This window comes from Lissotriton helveticus, chromosome 5_1 (assembly GCF_964261635.1).
Source record: "Lissotriton helveticus chromosome 5_1, aLisHel1.1, whole genome shotgun sequence".
NCBI classification, from domain to species: domain Eukaryota; kingdom Metazoa; phylum Chordata; class Amphibia; order Caudata; family Salamandridae; genus Lissotriton; species Lissotriton helveticus.
The window spans coordinates 1,829,703,456-1,829,725,013 of NC_136065.1; positions in this window are offsets into that span (position 1 = coordinate 1,829,703,456).

Below are 21,558 nucleotides of genomic sequence, written 5' to 3' on the forward strand. Positions count from 1 at the left end.
CAATTGTGTAAGTCACACTTCTCATCTGATCCACAGTTTTGGCCCCTACAGTCTGTGACTTTCTTCACTTGGGCACTGTGTCCCTGCAGTCAGCCATGCTTAAGGTCCTTTACAGCATATGTTACTGGGACTCAGATGTGTGCTTCGCGGGAGGGTCCATTGTATGCACGATGCCTGGTCTCTGACATGTGTTCTGTGTGTGCCTTTCATATGTGTTCCAATTGCTGGTCTGGGTCACCACATGTGTTTGGGGTTTTCAAAACACACCCATGCATCAGGTGAGTCCATGTAGTGGCCTCAGGAGTATGTATTTCAAGTGTGTCACACTTGCCCCGACACCTGCCTAATGTCCAGCCCTATATACTGTTTCCGGTTTACCTGGGCAGTCATGCCCACTCCACTGCATTGGGAGACTCTGTACTCACACTCCCGTGTATCAACCTACTGATTGTGCTTAGTAAAAAGTGCCATCAGGTGTCTGACTCGATGTCATTGTGGTGTTGCTTCCTTTTTGTGACAACTGGTGTGTCAATGATTTTAGTGTCAGCAGGACATCTGAGATGTGACTATGGGGACGAGACCTGTGCAACATATAGGGGTGTGCTCACTTGACTGTGCACAATACTGTATGCAACAGTGATTTTCAGGTAGCTGTTTTTCATTCGCAGCAGACTGTGAGGAGCTCATGTTCAGGTAGTTGTGTTTGCAGTCACTCATATGTCAGATTTGAGTGATGTGGGTTCATCATAGTCCAAGAAACAATGTTTGGCAGGGGACGGACAGGTGTACTTGTCAGCTGCAGGGTTTGCTATGGGCATGAACTATGATTGTGACACAGTGCAGACTAATGTTGTCTGGATACCCTGCCCCTATGACACGTGGCAGTGAAGACTGACTTACCATGCATGCCTGTGCCAGGGCATTGACTTGCTAAGAGGGATCCTGCATTGGTGTCTAAGGTACTACATGCACCCCATTGTATCATTGACAATCAGGACATGAGGACATCATTGTGTGTGGTGCTGCTAGGCATCACAAGATTGTGAAATGTGACTCTGGCCATCCATTCATCCTAACAAAAAAAGAGAAGGAGTACCACCTGAAACAAGGCTCAAGGAGCGATTTTGGTGGGATGATTTTCTAATTCAACAAAAAGAAGACAGTCCTTCTTTGATTTTAATAAACCCCTCACTCACCGACCTAGTCGGTGACATGCTTCATCATCGGGGACACCTTGATGGCCGAGTGCCATCAAGGTGTGCTGCGACACCTGAAATACAGTGGAGCTGGTATATGAGTGATGAGTGCAAAAAAAGGAAAGTAGGTGTGTTAAAAATTGTTCTGTATGGCTTATTGGTGAACATTTTTTATTCTTAAGACTACTGGACAATATTAAAATTATGTGTAGATACAATAGTAGGTTTAATTAAGACCAGGTATATCTGAAATGTAAGTGGAAGGTCTACATGTTTCAAACCGTAATTGGAATTACCGGTTTTTCTTCAGGACCATGCAAAGGAAATGGGTGGTCAGGGTACACTAACACCCTGCCATACCGTCATTCCTTTGTGACCCAGTAACAAAAATCGAGTTACAGGGCAAAAAAAGGGGTTATAACCCGGTGGTGGTTATCCTAGGGATAAAAAGACTCCTAATTAAGGGTCATTAGGCAGCACGGGTTTAGAGGGAAGGGAGGCCTCTGTAGAAAAACATATTAGTTTTCGTAGGTCTGATCAGACAGTGTACCTAGTATGCCCCTCCATGCGCCCGTCGCATGGAGGGGCATACTAGGTACACTGTCTGATCAGACCTACAAAAACTAATATGTTTTTCTACATAGGCCTCCCTTCCCTCTAAACCCGTGCTGCCTAATGACCCTTAATTAGGAGTCTTTTTATCCCTAGGATAACCACCACCGGGTTATAACCCCTTTTTTTGCCCTGTAACTCGATTTTTGTTACTGGGTCACAAAGGAATGACGGTATGGCAGGGTGTTAGTGTACCCTGACCACCCATTTCCTTTGCATGGTCCTGAAGAAAAACCGGTAATTCCAATTACGGTTTGAAACATGTAGACCTTCCACTTACATTTCAGATATACCTGGTCTTAATTAAACCTACTATTGTATCTACACATAATTTTAATATTGTCCAGTAGTCTTAAGAATAAAAAATGTTCACCAATAAGCCATACAGAACAATTTTTAACACACCTACTTTCCTTTTTTTGCACTCATCACTCATATACCAGCTCCACTGTATTTCAGGTGTCGCAGCACACCTTGATGGCACTCGGCCATCAAGGTGGCCCCGATGATGAAGCATGTCACCGACTAGTTCGGTGAGTGAGGGGTTTATTAAAATCAAAGAAGGACTGTCTTCTTTTTGTTGCATTAGAAAATCATCCCACTAAAATCGCTCCTTGAGCCTTGTTTCAGGTGGTACTCCTTCTCTTTTTTTGTTATATAGATACCTAACCCAGGGGATCAGGAGTACTTTTCCGTCCACTTCGGTGGATAAAATCCCTTTACTCTCTCCATTTGTTTATTGTGCATCCATTCATCCTGACACCTGTACTGAGTGAGCGGCATGTGATGTGATGTGATGTGTATGTATAGTAACAAACTTCTACACAGTCACTTGCATGTCCAACAACTGTGTAGGTGGTGCATGTGTGCACTTTGGGATATTATCAGCCAAGATGCAACAGACATATGGGTACAGGTACAGGAGGTTTATGGGTGCCATGTCTGATGCTCAGACTGGCTATTGCCTTTTGTATACCAGTGTGGGCAGTTTGAGCAATTATCAGCTGACGATGCCAGTGCATGCCCTGTAATGTGCTGTAATCACTGTCGTGTGCAGGCGACTAATGCGGGTCTTGTTTTCCAAATCATATGTAGATACATCCACCGGCACAGGAGGAGACAGCGCCATGGAACTGGAGGAGCCAGAGAGACTGCTTGGGCCAGCATCCGAGGAGTCAGAGGGACCCAGTGGCACAGAGGGTGAGGGTAGCCACACCGAGCAGTCCTCAGCACCGTCCACCTCAGCTGAGGAATACAGCAGCACAGATGATGACTCCCTTGTGGGGGCAGATGTCAGCAGCCTGCAAATCACAGATAGTGAGGCTATTCCTGCCACCACCACCACTGCCCTCCCCTCGGCTCCCATCCCAGAGCCATGGCAGCTCCCGTGTTCGAGAGCATGTCTTCTTCATGCCAGGCACTGCACCCCCTGCCCCTGTGTCCCATGATGCCCTGAGTGTGTGGACTTGCTTAAACATATCCATGTAGGGCAGACATCAATGCTGAGTGTCCTCCATGCAGACACCAGTCTGTTGACACAACTGGTGTCGTTCATGGAGGGCATCTCATCGGGCACGTCTGCCCTACAGAGGACCAATCAGTCCATGGCCTCCTCCCTGACGGCGGCAGTATCCCTCCTCCAACAGTCCCTCACTTCTTCTGCCTCTGCCCCATCAACAAGTCCTAGCACCCTACCTGTCCCCAGCATACACACACCGGCACAGTCACCCAAACACACACACAAAGACAGCACACAATCACCCAAACCAAAGTCAAGACGTGCACACAAGCAAAGTCAGTGGAGTGATACCACACTCACAGGGGATGGGTTGCAGACACACACACAGGCATCCACAACCACTCCGCAGTCCTCTGATCCCTCTCCCTCCAAGAGCCCTTCCCTTGCCTCACCTGCAACCCCATCTCCAAAGAAGCTCTTCCTGTGTGACCTTGGCCTCTTCCTCTCAGATCCAGCAGATCCAGACTACAGGGGGAAGAAGAAGTCCCCACACACAGAGGGGAGTGCCCCTCACTCCCGGACACCCTTCCCCAGCCGCAGGCAGACTGAGGCCCCCACCCGCAAGTCACCCCGTACCCAGAAGAGCTAGGCCCCACCCCCACCCCACAGCTCCACTGCACAGTCTCCTTCCTCCATCCCCAAGGTTAGCACTCCACAGGTTCCCCTGCCACTCCCTGTCCCAGGTTCCCCCACCCACAGATACATCATCCCCAAAATGCTCAGGCCCTCCCTAACTCCCACTTGCTCTTCCACTGACACCACCACCAGTCTGTCTGTTTGTGCAACTGGTGTGGGGACCATGGCCTCCCAGCTGTCCTGACAACCTCACCTGAACCCCTTTCCGCTCCCATGGAGTTAGGCACTGCAGTGGAGTCCACAACCACCCAGTCTGACGTGGGCACTGCAGCGGGGACCCTTTCCACTACACCTAACCTGCCCACTGCAGTGGTTCCGGCACCCATCCCATCAGACTTGTGTCCCACAGTTGTGACGGCACAAACCATGTCAGAAACCTCCACTGCAGTTGGCACTGACTCTCCTGCAACCACCACCCCTTCACAGCCTCCTTCTGATGAGCCCTGGCCTTGTCCCTGCGGTGCCTGGCCTGCCCCATATGTAAATGTAAATGTATTTCGATTTATATAGCGCACGAATCACCCAGGGGTCTCAAGGCGCTTGCTTAGGGAACCCGTCCTGGTATTCCCCTGTGAGATACCCCGGCAGGGTATCCACAAGGTGAAAGCCAGGCATCCCGCCGCGAGGGGCCGTAGTGGAGATTAAGCAAGCTATTGCCCAGAGTCGCAGAGTGTGACCCCGTGAGTCGAGTAGGCACCGGAGCGAGAATTGTCGAGTTCGTGGAATTTTTTTGAGCCCGAGACCCGCCGAGGCGGGGAATCGAACCCTGGTCCACGGCCGATCTCAGCTTCCGGGTCTGCCGCCTCTAACCACTGAGCCACGCTTCTCCACCATATATGCCCCTCAGAGTGGATTTCCCCAGTCCTTAGCAGTGCAGGCAAGCAACAGGTGACAGGTGTCACCCACACCCTATTTGGTCTTTGAATTTTGAAAGGACATTGGCCTATGTCTTGTTTTGGACTTTCCCTTTTTCTTTTTAATTTGCTGAATAAAGATTTTTTTGTTATCCTTGTACATTTGATTTAGCTGTACTTTATGTTGATAATGTTTACCATGACCTTGCTGTGATGATGCAGGATTTCCAATGTCGGTACTGAGGTGTTGATGTGATGTCCTCCATGTGGTCCATGAGATATGTATCCTGTTTAGGTTGGTATCCATGTCAGCCTTTGCAACTAACTGGCTCTGTCATGATTAACTTATTTAGCTCGGGATGTTAACATTTCATTTGCATGGCCACATCTGTGGCTTGCACCCATGCTCATGTGATGTGCTTCCTATTGTCCAATTTGTATCTTTCACTGACTGTGGGCCCATCTCCGTTGGACATGCAGGTGTGGGCATCATTGGTGTAGGAGTCAACTGTGTCCTCTATGCAACTTGCTAGACATATGTATTGTGACTGTGCAGGTGACTTAAGGGACACTACCGTACCCAAGCGGATGTGACCAGTGCCTACATTGCGTGGTACATGATAGGTGACTGTACCAGTGTTATGCTAACACGAATGTGACCTGCTGAAACTGTGTTTGGCACAGGTGTGCTTCCACAGGAGTTGAGTCCCATATAGTTAGTGTGTTGTTCAGTGACATTGCCTGTGCCCATGGTGTGTGTTGTGTGGGCATGTCTGTGGGTGTTCCCATCCCTTTTTCTACACAGGCTATGTTCCCTTCATATGTGGGTGTTGGTGATGCTTGCCTAGTTGTCCTGTGTTCATCACACATCTTTGTCAGGGCCTCCCAGATATGTGGGTGCACGACACACTACTGTTCATGTGTGTGTCATCATTAGGATTTATCAGTTCTGAGTGGTGATGTTGTGGTCAGACGAAGATGTTACACAGTCAGGGCTCCCCTGAGCACTTGTTTGTTTTCAATATCATGTAGATGTCCATAGGTGATACCTTTCAGTGATTCAGACATGTGTGTGTGTGTGTGGGTCTGCTCCCACCCGTTAGGTTCAGAGGTGCAATGTTGGCAGGTTTCTGCATGTGTGCCTTGTGGTTCTCCTTGGCTTCTGCATTGTCCTGGGACTGTGTGAGGGATTCCAAAGGTCAATGAAGGTATGAAGTCATGGCCATGTACCGCATACTGTGCAGCATGTCTGTCATTTACCGTGTTTGTAGACTGTCCTTGTGTGATGAGTCTGTGCACCAAAGATCCTCACAACATTACTGTGTTTATCACGGGTGCCAGTGCAATGTTACCGGTCCATGTGGGCTTCAGTGATGCACATCGCTGCAGTTCAGGGTGTGTGGTGTTGAGGGTGGACAGATGTGAATTGTTGCATGTCTGGGCCCCTACCTCCCTTTTGTCCCTGATTGACGTGCCATGCTGAGTGATTGGTGTTTGTGTAGGTGTGATGTGCATTTGTATCCCAGGACACCGGTCTGTGTTTCCCAGTTTGCACAACATCTCCCTTTGACATCACAGTGGACCTTTCATGCAGGCTTGTGTCACCCCAATTTATGGTCCCTCGGGGTAGTGCTGTTGTGGGTCTGTCTCATGCTGTATCAGTTGATGTTCATTCTAGCTTGTAACACATGTGTCTGTTGGTATCCCTATCATATCACAATGCCTCATTGCCCACTAAGGGGTGCACAATTGATGGCTTACTTTTGTGTGGCACTGTGTCCACATCTGAGTCATTGTGGTTCAGACACCCTCATGTGTTGTGTAGTTGCCTGGGGATACTGAGACACATACACACATGCTGTGTGAGATGTGCAGTGTAAGGTTGCCTGTTGGTGTTTGTGCATCTGCACCAGTGCATTGGAATTGCTGTTGTGGACAATTTTCTGGATGTTGCTTAGTTTATTTTCCCTGCTGTCCCTAAGAGTCATATTTCATCATTATGCACATTGTTCCTGGTTGTCCTGTCCCATTGCTGCCATGGAATTGGATTTTGTGGACTGACACCTTCAGTGTACACAGGATGTATTGCTTTGTGTGTCTAGTTTTGGGATGTGAGTATGCATTATGATGGTCACTTCTGCTTTTGTGTCATTGTACACTGTGTGCAATGTCAGGGCCCCATGGGTGTTGCTTTTCTGCACATGGCCGAGTGTATGTTATGTTTTCACTGCACTGTTTGCCCCACTACAACTCTGTGGGTATGTGACACAACCACTACTTTGCCACGAAATTGGATGTCATGTTCTGCGACCAGGACTCATACATGCTGTTTGGCATTTGAAGCTATTTCCATGATGACACTTACCTTTAGGTCACTGTGATAATGGGTGATTTACACCCTTTGCCACAATGCCAACTTTTGCTGCAGTTTGTGCCCATACATTTTGCATGGGATATACACAGTGATGGGGATTTTGAGCACATTGGCACAGTGCTATTGTGAAGCTGGACTTGTGTAGCCCACACTCTGATGTTGGTCACACATGTGATGGTAGTTACATTGTGTGTTCTGACTCATATTTACTGTTGGGTTATTTGTCAAACAGTACACACTGTGGTCATGATTTTATGGGGAATGTTTTGGCTGGCATACCTGAGGTTGATGTATGATGGATGTGTGGTGCATCATCCATCCTATGGGTGGGGGGTGTCAATGTTGTTAGACACACAGACCCCTATGGGTGGGGGTGGCAGTAGTGATAGGCAACATGACACATATGGGCTGGGGGTGGCAGTAGTGATAGGCAACATTACACATTGGTGGGGGTGGCAGTGGTGGTGGACAACATGCCCCTATGGGTGGGGGTGGCAGTGGTGGTGGGCAACATCCCCCTATGGGTGGGGGTAGCAATGGTGGTGGGCAACATGACACATATGGGTGGGGGTGGCAGTGGTGGTGGGCAACATGCCCCTATGGGTGATGGTGGCAGTGGTGTTGGGCAACATGTCCCTATGGGTGGGGGTGGCAGCCGTGGTGGGCAACATGCCCCTATAGGTGGGGGTGGCAGTGGTGGTGGGCAACATGCCCCTATGGGTGGGGATGGCAATGGTGGTGGGCAACATGCCCCTATAGGTGGGGGTGGCAGTTGTGGTGGCCATGGGATTCCTAAGGAGGCCTGTTGCTAGTGGGCAGGCTCTGGACCCCCTGGGTGTGTGTGACATTTGGCAGGTACGTGTCCTTTGTTTGTGTGGTGGGTGTCCGACTTACCGTCTGCGCCGTCCGCGTCTGTTCCAGATCTGGTTATAGATGTACAGGACTGGTATGACCTGTGCGATGGGATTTATGGCGCATTCGTGACGTACCTGTTGCCGGCTGGTCCGGCTCGAAGCCGTGGATTGTGATCTGGCGCGATACGTACCTGATATGCAGCTCTACCGGATGTTGTTATGCGCTGTACGTGGCGACCCGTCCGGCGCATAAGAAGTACGCATCGTACTTGTCCGGCCGGAAGTTGCAGTGTTTATGGTGCCGTGCGAAGCGAATTGTGTGTTTATGGGTCCGGCTCGTACGGAAAAGGTGGATTGTTTCGGAGCGTACGTGTAGGTCGCGAATTTGGCATTTTTCCGCATCGTACTTGCTCGCACGGACGGTCCCGCTCCTGGTACGATTCGGTCATAAGTTAAGGCTACGGCAGCTCTAGGGGAGCTGTCCGACCCAGATCAAATCGACCCCATAGTACAATCATTACAAGTTGGATTTGTGCTACACAGGTCCTCCAAGATTCATGTGAGGAATCTATGTCATATACTCTGGCAAGTAAAAGATGATTGGCCTTACAAGTAACTCTTTGAGATAGTTAATTGGGTTGACTGCATATTCTTTCCTTTTAGGGTAGCAAGTGGTACCGGGCAAGGTTGCTGTCTTTCCTCACTACTATTCCTCTTATACCTGCAACCATTATCCATATCCATTAGAACACACAAAAACATAAGTGGCATTCGTACCCTGGCAGGAAAACATAAAATATTATACGCTGATGACATACTATTAATCATGTCCCAACCACAAACATCAATTCCTGCATTAATCACACAGACTTTGAAATATTTCACCTTCTCTGGATATAAAATCCACCGGGGGGACTATGAAGTAGTGCTTACAAAAGGCACTGCAATAGCATTATTAGATACGGTCTTCTTGGTGTGTCGGTGGTGTTAAAAGCCAAACAAACATTGAGTCAGAGGAACCTACTGATCACACTCTCAACACATACAATGCATTGTTTGCTCAAAACTGATTATTGCAAACTGAAGTCAATATATACATAGTACATTACAATACTTCTATGATAAGACCTTATGTGATATGTAATGCCTATAGTTAAGGGTCTACTGTTTCATATAGGGCTATTTCACAACAATCAGGAAGGACAAGATACAAATATAAAAATATGTGGGGTATCCAATCCTCAGCCTACGGTTTCTTCTCTTTGGCAGCCCCAAGTTGTACATTTTTTTGTGGATCCCTGTATTTCTGAGGAAGTAAAAAGGGTGTATATTTTTAACTATTTCTTCACCACCATATCGGAGAATATTAAAGTGTCAGCCGCTCGCTGTTGATAACCACTAAAGATCTAGGGGTCGCCTGATTAGTATGGGTTCCTCCTAAATATATTCACCACCAGAAGCACCCAGTGGAAAAAATATAAAGCATTTCTAGTTTTGGATTTGCTATTCTATAGATTCCTATTGAAAATGCATAGTTACAATAGCAAATAGTTACACCAGCGGTGACGCTCATATTGTCAATAAGTTGACGAGGAGAGCTACCAAATAGCTAATAATTTGTTTAAAGTTGTTTCTGCAACTTGAATTTCTTTTTTCACAGTTTATTTCCCTTTCATTACATTTTATTAATCATACCACATCTCAAGGAGAATGAAAGAACACTCAACATCGTTGAAAAGGTAAAAGTTGCACCTCGCGAAAACGTGAGTCTTCTTTCAGGCACAGAACAGCTTGAGACTTGGAAGAGATGTTTAAACTGAAGGAAGAGTTCATATGCCATGAGCTGCACCAGAGGATGCCCGGCCTCCCAAAGAATGATGAACAGATCTCTAGGCAGAAAAGGCAGTATCTGCATTTCAGTCCTTTAACTTATCAATTAGATGTACCAGTAGTGGTGCGTGGGCCTTGACAGAGTCTTGTAAACAGTTGAAGACATCTTGAATCTGATACTGACAGCCACGTAATCTAGTGCACATTTAGGCGATTTCGGTTTATGTGCCTGAAGCAAGAGATTCCTCTCAGCATGGAAGTGGCTGTGTTCTCTATAAACATCTAACTCCTGGATGGACGCAAGGAAAGTGTGGTATCTGCCCTTCACCTATGTCACTTGCACTGTAGAAGATAACAGAGCATTGTAGAAGAGACCAGAACAGTGGAACCTTGCGGTCACAAAGTTCTAGAATATAGAGTGAGGAGCCTGCACGCTTCTGAACTGGCAGTTGGTATGCTGTGGCTGGGGTGTATGGAATAAACCTGATGCTTCTCTTCAATCTCTGGTTTGCTTATTGCGCAGTCCCTTTATCTTGCATTGGCATTCTCAGCATGGAAGTTGCTGTGTGCTCCATAAACACCTATCCCCTGGAGGCACACAAGGACAGCTCTGTATTTATTGTTGGTAGCCTACTCAGATTGTTATTTTTAGAAGAGGAAGATCGGGCAACAGGGAAACAACACTGTCTCCTGTTAGTTTAGTGTCTCTGTAAAGATCTGCCAGAAACTTGACCAATTTTGCCCCAGTCTTGTTGACCGTAGAAGGATCTCAAATGTCCTAACACCCTATTCTACCACAGATAATGAAAGCACATTCCATTTTTCTGAATGCGTGGCTGAAAAAGGGTATTTGGTCCATGAACCCTCCCAGATGCTAAAAGCCCAGTTTGAGTCACCTAGACTCTAATTTCACAACTATGGCCAAAGAGGGCTTCGAGGGTCCAGACTGTCATCCACTCAACGGTAGCGGGCAGGACCAAATTATTTATTTAATGTATTTATGTATATATGTTCATGTATTTAGGGGCCGATTATGATCGCGGACGGACTTTCGTCCGTCCGCGATCACTGAGGAGGAGGGAACGTCCGCATGGGCTGCGGCGTTCCCTCCTGTGCGATTAGGATGTGACCGCCACCCTGGCGGTCACATCCTCTATTACTAACATTGCGGCAGGTGCGGCTTCAAGCTGCACCCGCAGCAATGTCAAAAATGCAGGTGTTGCATTTGTATGCAGAAAGAGGCAGGCACCGCGCGGTGCCTGCCGCTTTCCGCATACGAATGCAGGGGGGTACCAGAGGTACCCCCCATGTGCACCCCCCACCCCCTCTTAACCTAGGGGGCCCGCAACGGGCCCCCGCAGTGAAGTTACACATGCTTTTCCACGGCGGAAAAGCCGCCGCGGAAAAGCATGTTTCACTTCCCATCCTAATCTGGCTGACGGTGTCTGAGAGACACCGTCACCATATTAGAGCTTTTCCGCCGCAGTTGTAAGCCAACCGCGGCGGAAAAGCAGCGGACGAAAACCATGACCCACCAGCCATCCTAATGTGGCGGTGGGTCTTTGGTGGGTCCGCAGCGGATTTTCCCCATCCTCCGGCCCGGCGGTGGCTTCTGCCGGCCCAGAGGATGCGGAAAATCCGCTATCCTAATAAGCCCCTTAATGTGGTGTGAAGCTTGCAAAAATGCCAGGACTTATAGGCAGTATGCATGCAAAATTCATATGATCAACTTGCAACCAGTGTAAGAGTAACACAATCCTTTGCCAGTAAAGATCAGAAAATGGATTGCGGGCCACCAAATACAGTTAGTAAAAATATCAGCTCCCTATACTTATACAGGTAAGTACAAAAATATTGAATCAAAAATATCAAAGTTAAAAATATATATGTAAAAATATCTATAAAAATATAAATAAAAAATATATATTAAAAATATAAAATATTAATATTATCGTTAACAGAATTAATTAAATGTAATATACATTTTAATTAAATATAAACACACAAACATAATATTGTATACATATACATATATTTACTTTAAAATAATGTATTAACTGTTATCTTTATTTAATTTTTTAACTTTTAAATTATATAAAAATAAAATGTATAAATATATCAATAATTTTAAATAAAAACATTCTATAATTAATTAAAACATTAAACTATAAAAACAGAATTAAAACATACATTACGCAACACAATAAATACAACAGTAGGGAAAATGTTAGATAGCAAAACAATTAAATTTACTATTCCAACTGCAATCAGTGCAATAGTAGGGAAAGTGTCGGATAGCAGAGGGGTAAACATTACTATTCCCACTCCAAAGAGTGCAACAGTAGGGAAAGTGTTGGATAGCAGAGGGGTAAAATTTACTATTCCCACTCCATTGATTGCAACAGTAGGGAAAGTGCTGGAAAGCGGAAAGGTAAGAATTACTATTCCCACTACAGTGAGTGCAACAGTAGGGAAAGTACTGGATAGCGAAGGGTTAAAAATTACTATTCCCACTCCAGTGAGTACAACAGTAGGGAAAGTATTGGATAGAGGAGTGGTAAAAATTACTATTCCCACTTCAGTGAGTGCAACAGTAGGGAAAGTGCTGGATAGCGGAAAGGTAAAAATTACTATTCCCACTACAGTGAGTGCAACAGTAGGGAAAGTGCTGGATAGCATAAGGGTAAAAATTACTATTCCCACTTCAAAGAGTGCAACACCAGGGAAAGTGCTGGATAGCAGAGGGGTAAAAATTACTATTCCCACACTAGTGAGGGCAACAGTAGGGACAGTATTGGATAGCGGAGGGGTAAAAAATACTATTCCCACTCCAGTGAGTGCAACAGTAGGGAAAGTGCTGTGTAGCGGAGGGGTAAAAATTCCTATTCCCACTCCAGTGAGTGCAACAGTAGGGAAAGTGCTGGATAGCAGAAGGGTAAAAATTACTATTCCCACTCCAGTGAGTGCAACGGTAGGGAAAGTATTGGGTAGCGGAGGGGTAAAAATTACATATTGCACCTATATTTCACATGCACTTTAATGAAGTTATTGGGTTTGGACTGATCGAAACATAGATTGCCTTTGTATTATACCTACGTGTTGCACATGCATTGTTGTGAAAAGAATGTTTTTACTTTTATTGTTTTATTCTTGAATCAAATTAAATGTATTGTACTGTATATATACTTTTATAGTCACATTGGCTGAAATAAAGTTGTTTTTATTTCAAAGTATTTTATTGATTTTAATTAACAGATACTTCAGTATTACTGTTGCAGGGTACATGGGTACTGAACAGAAAATCTCTATTCCTACCCCAATGAGTGCAACAGTAGAGACAATGTTGGATAACAGAGGGGCAAATATTACTATTCCCACTCCAGTGAGTGTAAAATTGGGGAAAGTATTGGATAGCAGGAAAACAAAAAATACTAATAACATTTAAACAATCAAATTGTTTTAAAACAATCTTAAAAATAAATAAACAATATTTTAAAAATATACAATTAAATATAATAAACATATAAAAAGAACACATATTATAATGTAAATTACAACGCATACTCCATTAGGCTCTGGCCTTGTGATTATAATGTTAATTACATATAACAAAAACCTACAAATATGATATAAAATAATACATTTATAAACAATATTTATTTAAAAGAAACAAATATTCACAAACACACCATTTAAAACACAAATGTATTTATTGTATATCCTACCCTATAACACCACACGAGTAAAAAAAGACATCAACATTTTTTTAAATGTATTTCCATAATTAACATAATTAATAATGAATTTAAAATATATTATCAATAAAAAAAGATAATAAACATTCATTGAGTACACATAATGTAACACTATAATATCCACAACACACATCTAAAATTAATTACACAATGATTATTATTTACCAAATAATTAATTTAAATTAATTAACAAATATGAATAATTCATCAATAAAAATTAATTACTCCCCACCCCTCACACCATTTACACTTGTGAATATTACAACACACAACTACAATTAATTACACAATTACCATCATTAATCACAAATTAACTAATTTAAATTAATTAATAACTAATTATTAATTCAACAGTAAAAAATAAATTACTTCCCACCCTTCCCACCATTTACACCTATACACACCACACCAACTGCTGTGGCATGAAATACAGCACAGGGACACCTGCCAAGCAGGGAGATATCTTCAGACATCTCTGGAAAGTACCAAGCTTACGGATCTCTGGAATACTCAATTTGGTCATTCTGCTTTCAATACATTGGCATGGAAATGCGTAAAACAAATTTCGGTGGTAGAGGACAAGGCAACCTATGCAGACAGATCCCATGCCTGGATGACCTTGAATTCCTACAAATTACTTGCACCACAAAAGTACTTTAGTCAGGGGTACTCCAAAGAGACAAAAATGACATTTTTAAAGCACAGACTGGGCATTCTCCCGTGCACCCAGCATCTTCCACCATGGCTGAGCGCCACAACCCAAAGCACGTGTAGGCTGTGCAACTCCAAGCAAGGAGACATTTTACACCTAATCTGCACCTGCAAGGATCTACATCAAAAACGGATACTGCTATTAAAAGCTCCCCCTAAGCAGTTAGACATCCGCACCAGGAGACATGCGGTGCTGGCTTGCTTCAATCCGGGAAATACGCAGCTGAACTGCATATTAGTTAAATTCTTAAAGCTGGCAAAACAAAAAACACTTAGGGGCCGATTCTGATGTCGGGCGGACTCAGGTCTGTCTGACCTCGGTCAGGAGCCGTAACCGACCGACCTGCTGTGGTCAGTTATGGTCCTGCTAGTACGATGCGACCGAACCCTGTTCGGTCGCATTCGTATGGTTCACAATGCAAGCATGCATTTCGACCGGAAAGCATGCTTGCAATGTGAAATGCAGGGGTGCAGTTCATCCCTGCACCCTGTGGTCGGCACCCCAAGGTGCCTGCCACCGGGTGCAGGGATCAACGGAGGGGCACCCTAGGTGCCCCCAGGCCGCCATTCGGCAGCCTCACACCCATGGGGGCCCTGCTGGGGGCCCCCAGAGACAGTTTCCGACTGCCTCTTTGTGCCGGACACACCGGCACGAAAAGGCAGTGAAAAACTGCCATCGCCTCTTTACGACCGAGGGAGTACTCGAGAATTTCCGGATGGCAGACGTGCTCTCCGAGCCCGTCGTAGGCCATCCGGAAATCCGAGTTGGATTCCTTTCCGACCTACCCCGTCGGAATTGCTCGGTCGGAAAGGAATCCGTCCGACACATACCGGTTCGGTCGGAATCGGCCCCTTAATATTGGACTAGCCATATAAGTAAGCCACATAAGGAAGAAGCCCTAGTGATGCAACTAACCAATTTATAATCCGGGACTGGCTCCCTCCAAAGGATAGAGCATCAGCACTTTTCTTGAATTTTTTATTTTAAAAAAAACATGTTTTGAGCATGAACTAACAACAAGAACAATACATTCTATAAGGCACGCTAACATGCCCACGCCTAGTACCAGCTAGGAACAGCGAATGCAATGCACTTTAACTTGCGAACAAATGAACCTTGCCATCGACTGCATAGCTAATTTCTCTGTATAGTAATTGTGGTCCCTGTTTTATGGTTTTTATTATTGTACAACAATAATTTTAACATATTCCTTTTAAGCAAATGTTGCAATGGTTTTAAATAACTATGCAAAACAAAATAAACTTGAATCTTGAAACTATAAACACCACAACCCTAAAATAATTACACGAGTACCATAATGAATTACTAATTAATAATTTAAATTTACAACTGATTAATAATACATCAATAAATAAAAAATTACTTCCCACCAGTTACATCTATAAACACCACAACACACACCTAAAATTAATTAAGCAATTACCATAATTAATGACTAAATAATTAATGTAAATTAATTAATAACTAATCAATAATTCATCAATAAAAAATATATTTCCTTCCACCCTTCACACCATTTACACCTTTAAACACCACAAACGGACCTAAAATTAATTACACTTACCAAAGTTAATTACTAATTAATTAATTTAAATTACTTAACAACTAATTATTAAACAATTATTAACACATTAAACACTTTAACATCACAATTAAACAAATATTGAAAAAAGATATTCAATACATTTCATATAATTAAATTACTTCCCACCCTATTCCCCTATAAAGGCACAACCCACTATGGTACTAAAAACGCAAAATTCAATCAACAAAAAATTATTAACTATAAAAAATGTATCAAATATATATAAATAAATTGCTTCTCACCCTATTCCCCTATAAACCCACAACCCACTATGGAACTAAAAACGCAAAATTTAATCAACAAAAAATGATTAACTACTAACATTTTAACACGTATAATAAAAATACAAAGAACTGTTGTACAGAAAAAACAAACATCAGGCACACATAAAATATATACTAAAATACATAACATTAATAAAAATCGATATTTTTAACAACTATATTTTTACAAACGATATAAAACACTTTGATATTTTTGCAATCAATATTACTTACCTAAAATCGATATTCTTGACCATGAGGATTTTACTGTCGGTATTCCTTACTCATGATATTTTTACTACGATATTTGTGCATTTTGATATTTTTACCTCAATATTTTTTCTCTGCACCAAATAAATTGAGGTATTTGTTCTGATTTAAGGAGAGAGTGAAGCACACAATTAGATAATTATAGATGACAATATGTTATGTTATAGGGGGTATTTGTAAAGCGTACGGCTACTCTTGCGAGTGTCGCAATAGTACCAGGGGTGGCTCCTACGTTGCAGAGGAGGAGCGTCACCCCACTTACATTACCCACAAAGCCCCAGAGATGAAAAATAAAAAGGTAATTCATTACCATTTTATTTTTCATCCCTGTCCTGAACAAAGCGTCAGGATGGGGGCATGTCGCTGCTGAGTGAGAGTAGCAGGGAGGGCTGCCAATGCACTGTTTAAAGTGTGCATGTCTTTTTGGCTGTCCGTCTTGCGATGGTCAGCCACACATGCGCACTTTAAGCATGTCACAACCCAGCTGTCTTCAGACAGCTGGGTTAGAGCAAGTGCAAGCCTCCAAAACGCTATGGAGTGCCAAGTGAGGCCACTCCCTCCAATCAGGGTGCTGCTCTCATGCTGCATGAAAGCAGCATCAGGATTGGTCATGGGAGTTTCCTGGTGATCGGGCTGCTGTTGAAGAAAGAAGACGTCTAGTGTGGAGGACGTCTTGTTCATCTTCAAGTACGTTTTTTTATATATATTATTTTTGTGCGCGTTACTTGCCCCCCGTAGATGCCAGCCGCCTTTAAATATTACAGCATGATACCACTACTTCTTGACACAAGTTTTTGAGAATTAAATCTATGAGCGGAAAGAACCTAATCTGTCTTTAAGCATGCCAAGACTAGACTGTGTTTTCTCGGAGCATGGCATGGCTGCAGATACTCCTATTTGATTTGGAGGCACTTTAAAAGAGAAGAATATTTATACTCCAAGCTTCACACAGATCCAGAATGCCGCAGCCAGGTTGCTTACTGGGACCTTGGCCAGGGCTTCAGCTAAACCAGCACTCAAATCGCTCCACTGGCTCCCTATCCGTGAAAGGATAAAGTTTAAATCCTTGTGTATCGCCCACAAACTTCTACACGGTAAGGGACCTTCTATTTTGAAGAGTTTAGTCTGGCCTTACAAGGCATCTATAAGGTCCCTGCGCTCCGATCATGAGTGTCTGGCCAGAATTCCGAGAGTAAAGAAGGCACGCACAGGAGGCTCCCGATTCTCTGTGAACGCAGCTACTCTGTGGAATGCTCTTCCCCGGAAGCTGCGGGCCGAACCTTGTCATGTACAGTTTCAGAAGCTCTTGAAAACTTTCCTCTTCCCCCAGTGATCCGTGCCTCCCATTTCCCTTGTGTGAGTGTGGCTCTTTTTTTTTAGGGCTGGGATGCCTCCGCGTAACCATGCGCTTTATAAATCTGATTACATTACATTACATAATGACTTGTCCATTGGGCCTGGATTTAATTCTGCAATTACATTCGGATTGTGGTTTAGTTACTATATGTTGGCTCTGCTAGCTGAATATTTTCCATGTTTAGGTTCTCCAGTCTACCTAGTCCTGATGAGGCCTTAGAATAAATATGTCCAAAATGTGTCGAGCCTAGAAAGAGAGGAGTCAATAAAGAGAGAATAGGTGTGATTTGTGCAATCACAAGGAGAAAACAAAGAGGACTGTTGCCCTAGAACGCATTGGAACTGTTGACTACTTGTCAGTGGGATGCAACTCGGACTTACTATGTATCCTTTTTGTGATTATAATAATAATAAGGAAGTAAGGCGATAGAAATGGATAACAATCTGCTTTTCAGTGTGCAGAATTATTGTATTATCATCAAATGGTGGTGTTTCTTTGTGTGGTAAAACATTTCTTAGTCTACACACCAGGGTTTTACAAAATAACAATGGAATGTTAGATACACAGAATTGCTCACATTATAAATTGAAAAACTGTTTTTTGATTGAGTCATAATTCCGGTAATTTTTTTTAAATTTCATTTTGGAATTAGTACTTTTCTGAATTCATCCCTATGGTATTCCAACCCTTTTATGTTTGAAGATTAGAACACACAGCATGGTACCACTGCTTCTGGACACAAGAGAAATAAATCTATGAGGGGAGAGAAACAAATCTTCTGTCCCCAACCATGCCAAGACTAGAAACAGGGTTGGAATGGGATTAAAAAACGCCCCGGGCACGCTAAAAAAAAGTGGCCTACATTTGCATATTGCCTTTCCACAAAACACTGCTCGGGAGAAGTTTTATAAAAAAGAAGGGGGAGGGTCTCTGACAGAGGCATGTGTTCTTAACTTTACTTAGATAAAGAAAAAGGAAGGATTAGTTCACATCAGTGAAACACACCTGAAAATAAGTGAGGCCACTTCTGCTCAGGCCCCCTGCCCGCGCTCAATATGCATACATTAATGGGACGGGACAGCAAAAGAAAGGGAGTGACACCTCTCCGTTGATAATAGGGAGGTAATGGACGCCCAACTGCCTCCAGAAAGGCCACTCAGGCACTCACTGGGCCGTTGGCAACATCCGAACAACACAGACACTGCCCAAATCTGCCCCCCAGGCTGCCCAAAAAAGCCTACCACAGCTGGATCTCAGTTACCAGCCCCTCGGCCATTGCCCGAGTGCCCGCCTTACCAATTCGACCCTGACTAGAACACATATTGGATGAGAATTTGTTGGGCGAATGCTGAGTATTCCAGGTCTCTCAAAATTATAGAAACCATAGCATCTGTATGCCTTCGATGGGATTTCTACAATTAATTTATGTTTCTGCATCTGGACAGAAAAAAACGTTGTGGGTCAAGGAATGAGAAGCCTAATGGCTAAAGCGTCGACCTCGAACCTGGGGAACTGGGTTTGAGTCTTAGCAGGGACTCTCAACATCCTGTGATCCCGGGCAAATCACTTAACCTCCCTGTTTCTAAAAAAATGAATGTGTCCGTCTGTAACACAACTGGTGCTCATATGAAGTGTTCTGATACCTTCGGGTCGACTTCGCGCTATATAAAAACTAAAGAAATAACTAGAACTATAAAAAGTCTCTTGTAGTATGAATTATTGGTCTGTACTTTTAGAAAAACGTGTCCCAATTTGTTGAAACACCTTTTGTATACATCTATGAGCAACCAGCTTGTCACAGGTGTTGAATTGCAATTTGCCACCACAGTTTGCCTTTACAATGTGAGAAAATGAGGACCATCAAGTTAATTAGTTGAAACACCTGTTATGTAAAGCGCTACAAAGAAGCAAGGCAGTGATAAAGGACACAAAATATTTTTTTTTGCTTACTGCTACATCCTTTCTTTTCTGGTCTGTCTGGTGACGACCACGAAAGCCTAAAAAAAAGTTAGCTAGAGGAAGGAAACAATCTGAAAATCAAGAGTAAAATCGGAAAAACGAAATGCCAATGTGTGTTTTTTCAATGGAACAATGACCCCCGTGTGACGGTCTCGTAAGTAAAAACGCCTGTTGCAGCATGGCCTGCTAAACTGAGCGCGCAGAACATCTGCTGACAATACGCATTTGATGATAATAACAAGAATTAAAACACGTCACGAACGTCAGCTGAGCGCGTGATGATCACGACGCTCGTCAGGGGACGCCAACTGTATTTTCAGAGCTATAAAAACGGCGACGAGCCTCGCCTCGAAAAAATGTATTTAAAACATCGTATATAATAATCCACCAAGATATGCCGAAAATAAACCGTGCACACGAGAATAAAAAACATAAAACTGTTTTGATTACAGCATAAAAATGTCACAAAAGATGCTGTTAAAACTAGAGAAAACCGCTTGCCATCAGCACATCTTTACACGGACAAGCGTTATCGTTATCCTCAATCACGGAGCGTACACGTATACGTTCCTTCCAGTCATACATTCTATTATTAAAGTATTCAGATCTACATTGTTAGCTGTGGAATTTGGCTTCCACAGCTGTTTTGTTTCATTTGTGGTCAAACAGTTCAGTGGGAGTCCAATACCCGAAATGACTGGGCGCAAAAAGTTGTTGAAGTTTACCCATTGAGGGGGCAGATTTATGAGAAAGTGCCGCAGCGCGACAATGCAAGTCCTTTGCCTGCTCCACGCAGCGGCACTTTCAAAGCAGAGGAATGCGACATACTTACAGTAATATGTCGCATTCCTGTGCTCTTCCCAGCGCTGGCGCACAAACAGCTGCCATGCACCGGTGCAGGCACCCTTGCACCATGGTGCAAGAATGCCTGCGTCATGGGGAGATTGTTTTTGTGCTCTTCCTGCACAAAAATAATCACTACAGGCATTTTCCTCTTTCAATGCATGCTAAAGAATGCAGCACGCATTCAAAGAGGAAACAAGCATTGGCATAGCCAATAGGTCTCGCTTTTGGGACCTTCTAAGTATTTGGTTATGCAGCACAATATCCTTGGTGCAACAACATCAACTGTTGCATGACTAAATACTTATAAGGTTCCAAAGGCGAGACCTATTGGCTATGCGTACCGCAAGCATGTCAGATATGTGTCCTGTCACAGCGCTGCGGTACTGCAAGTAGGTCAGATCTGTATGCTGTCATAGTGCCGAGGCACCGCAAGCAGGTCAGATCTGTGTGCTGTCATAGCGCCGCGGTACTGCAAGCAGGTCAGATCTGTGTGTGGTCACAGCGCCGGGGTACCGCAAGCAGGTCAGATCTATGCGCCACGTTACCAGGCTGGGAGAGGTGTTGTCTTCATCCAAGATCACAGGCTGCTAGATGCAGATCTCAGCCCAAGATCACACTGAGTGTCAGTTGCATAGAAATGAGTATAAAAATGGGAGTCACAGACACCAAGATCACACACAGCCAGACGAAGATCTCAGCCCAAGATCAGACAGACCAGCAGCTGAATAGATATGAGTATACCGAATGAGAGTCACAGACACCAAGGTCACACACAGCCAGACGCAGATCTCAGCCCAAGATCAGACAGAGTGGCAGCTGAATAGAAGTGAGTATATTCAGTGGTAGTAACAGACACTCAAGATCACACACTGCAAGACCAAGATCAAATGTAGTGTGTTAGCTGCACATACACTA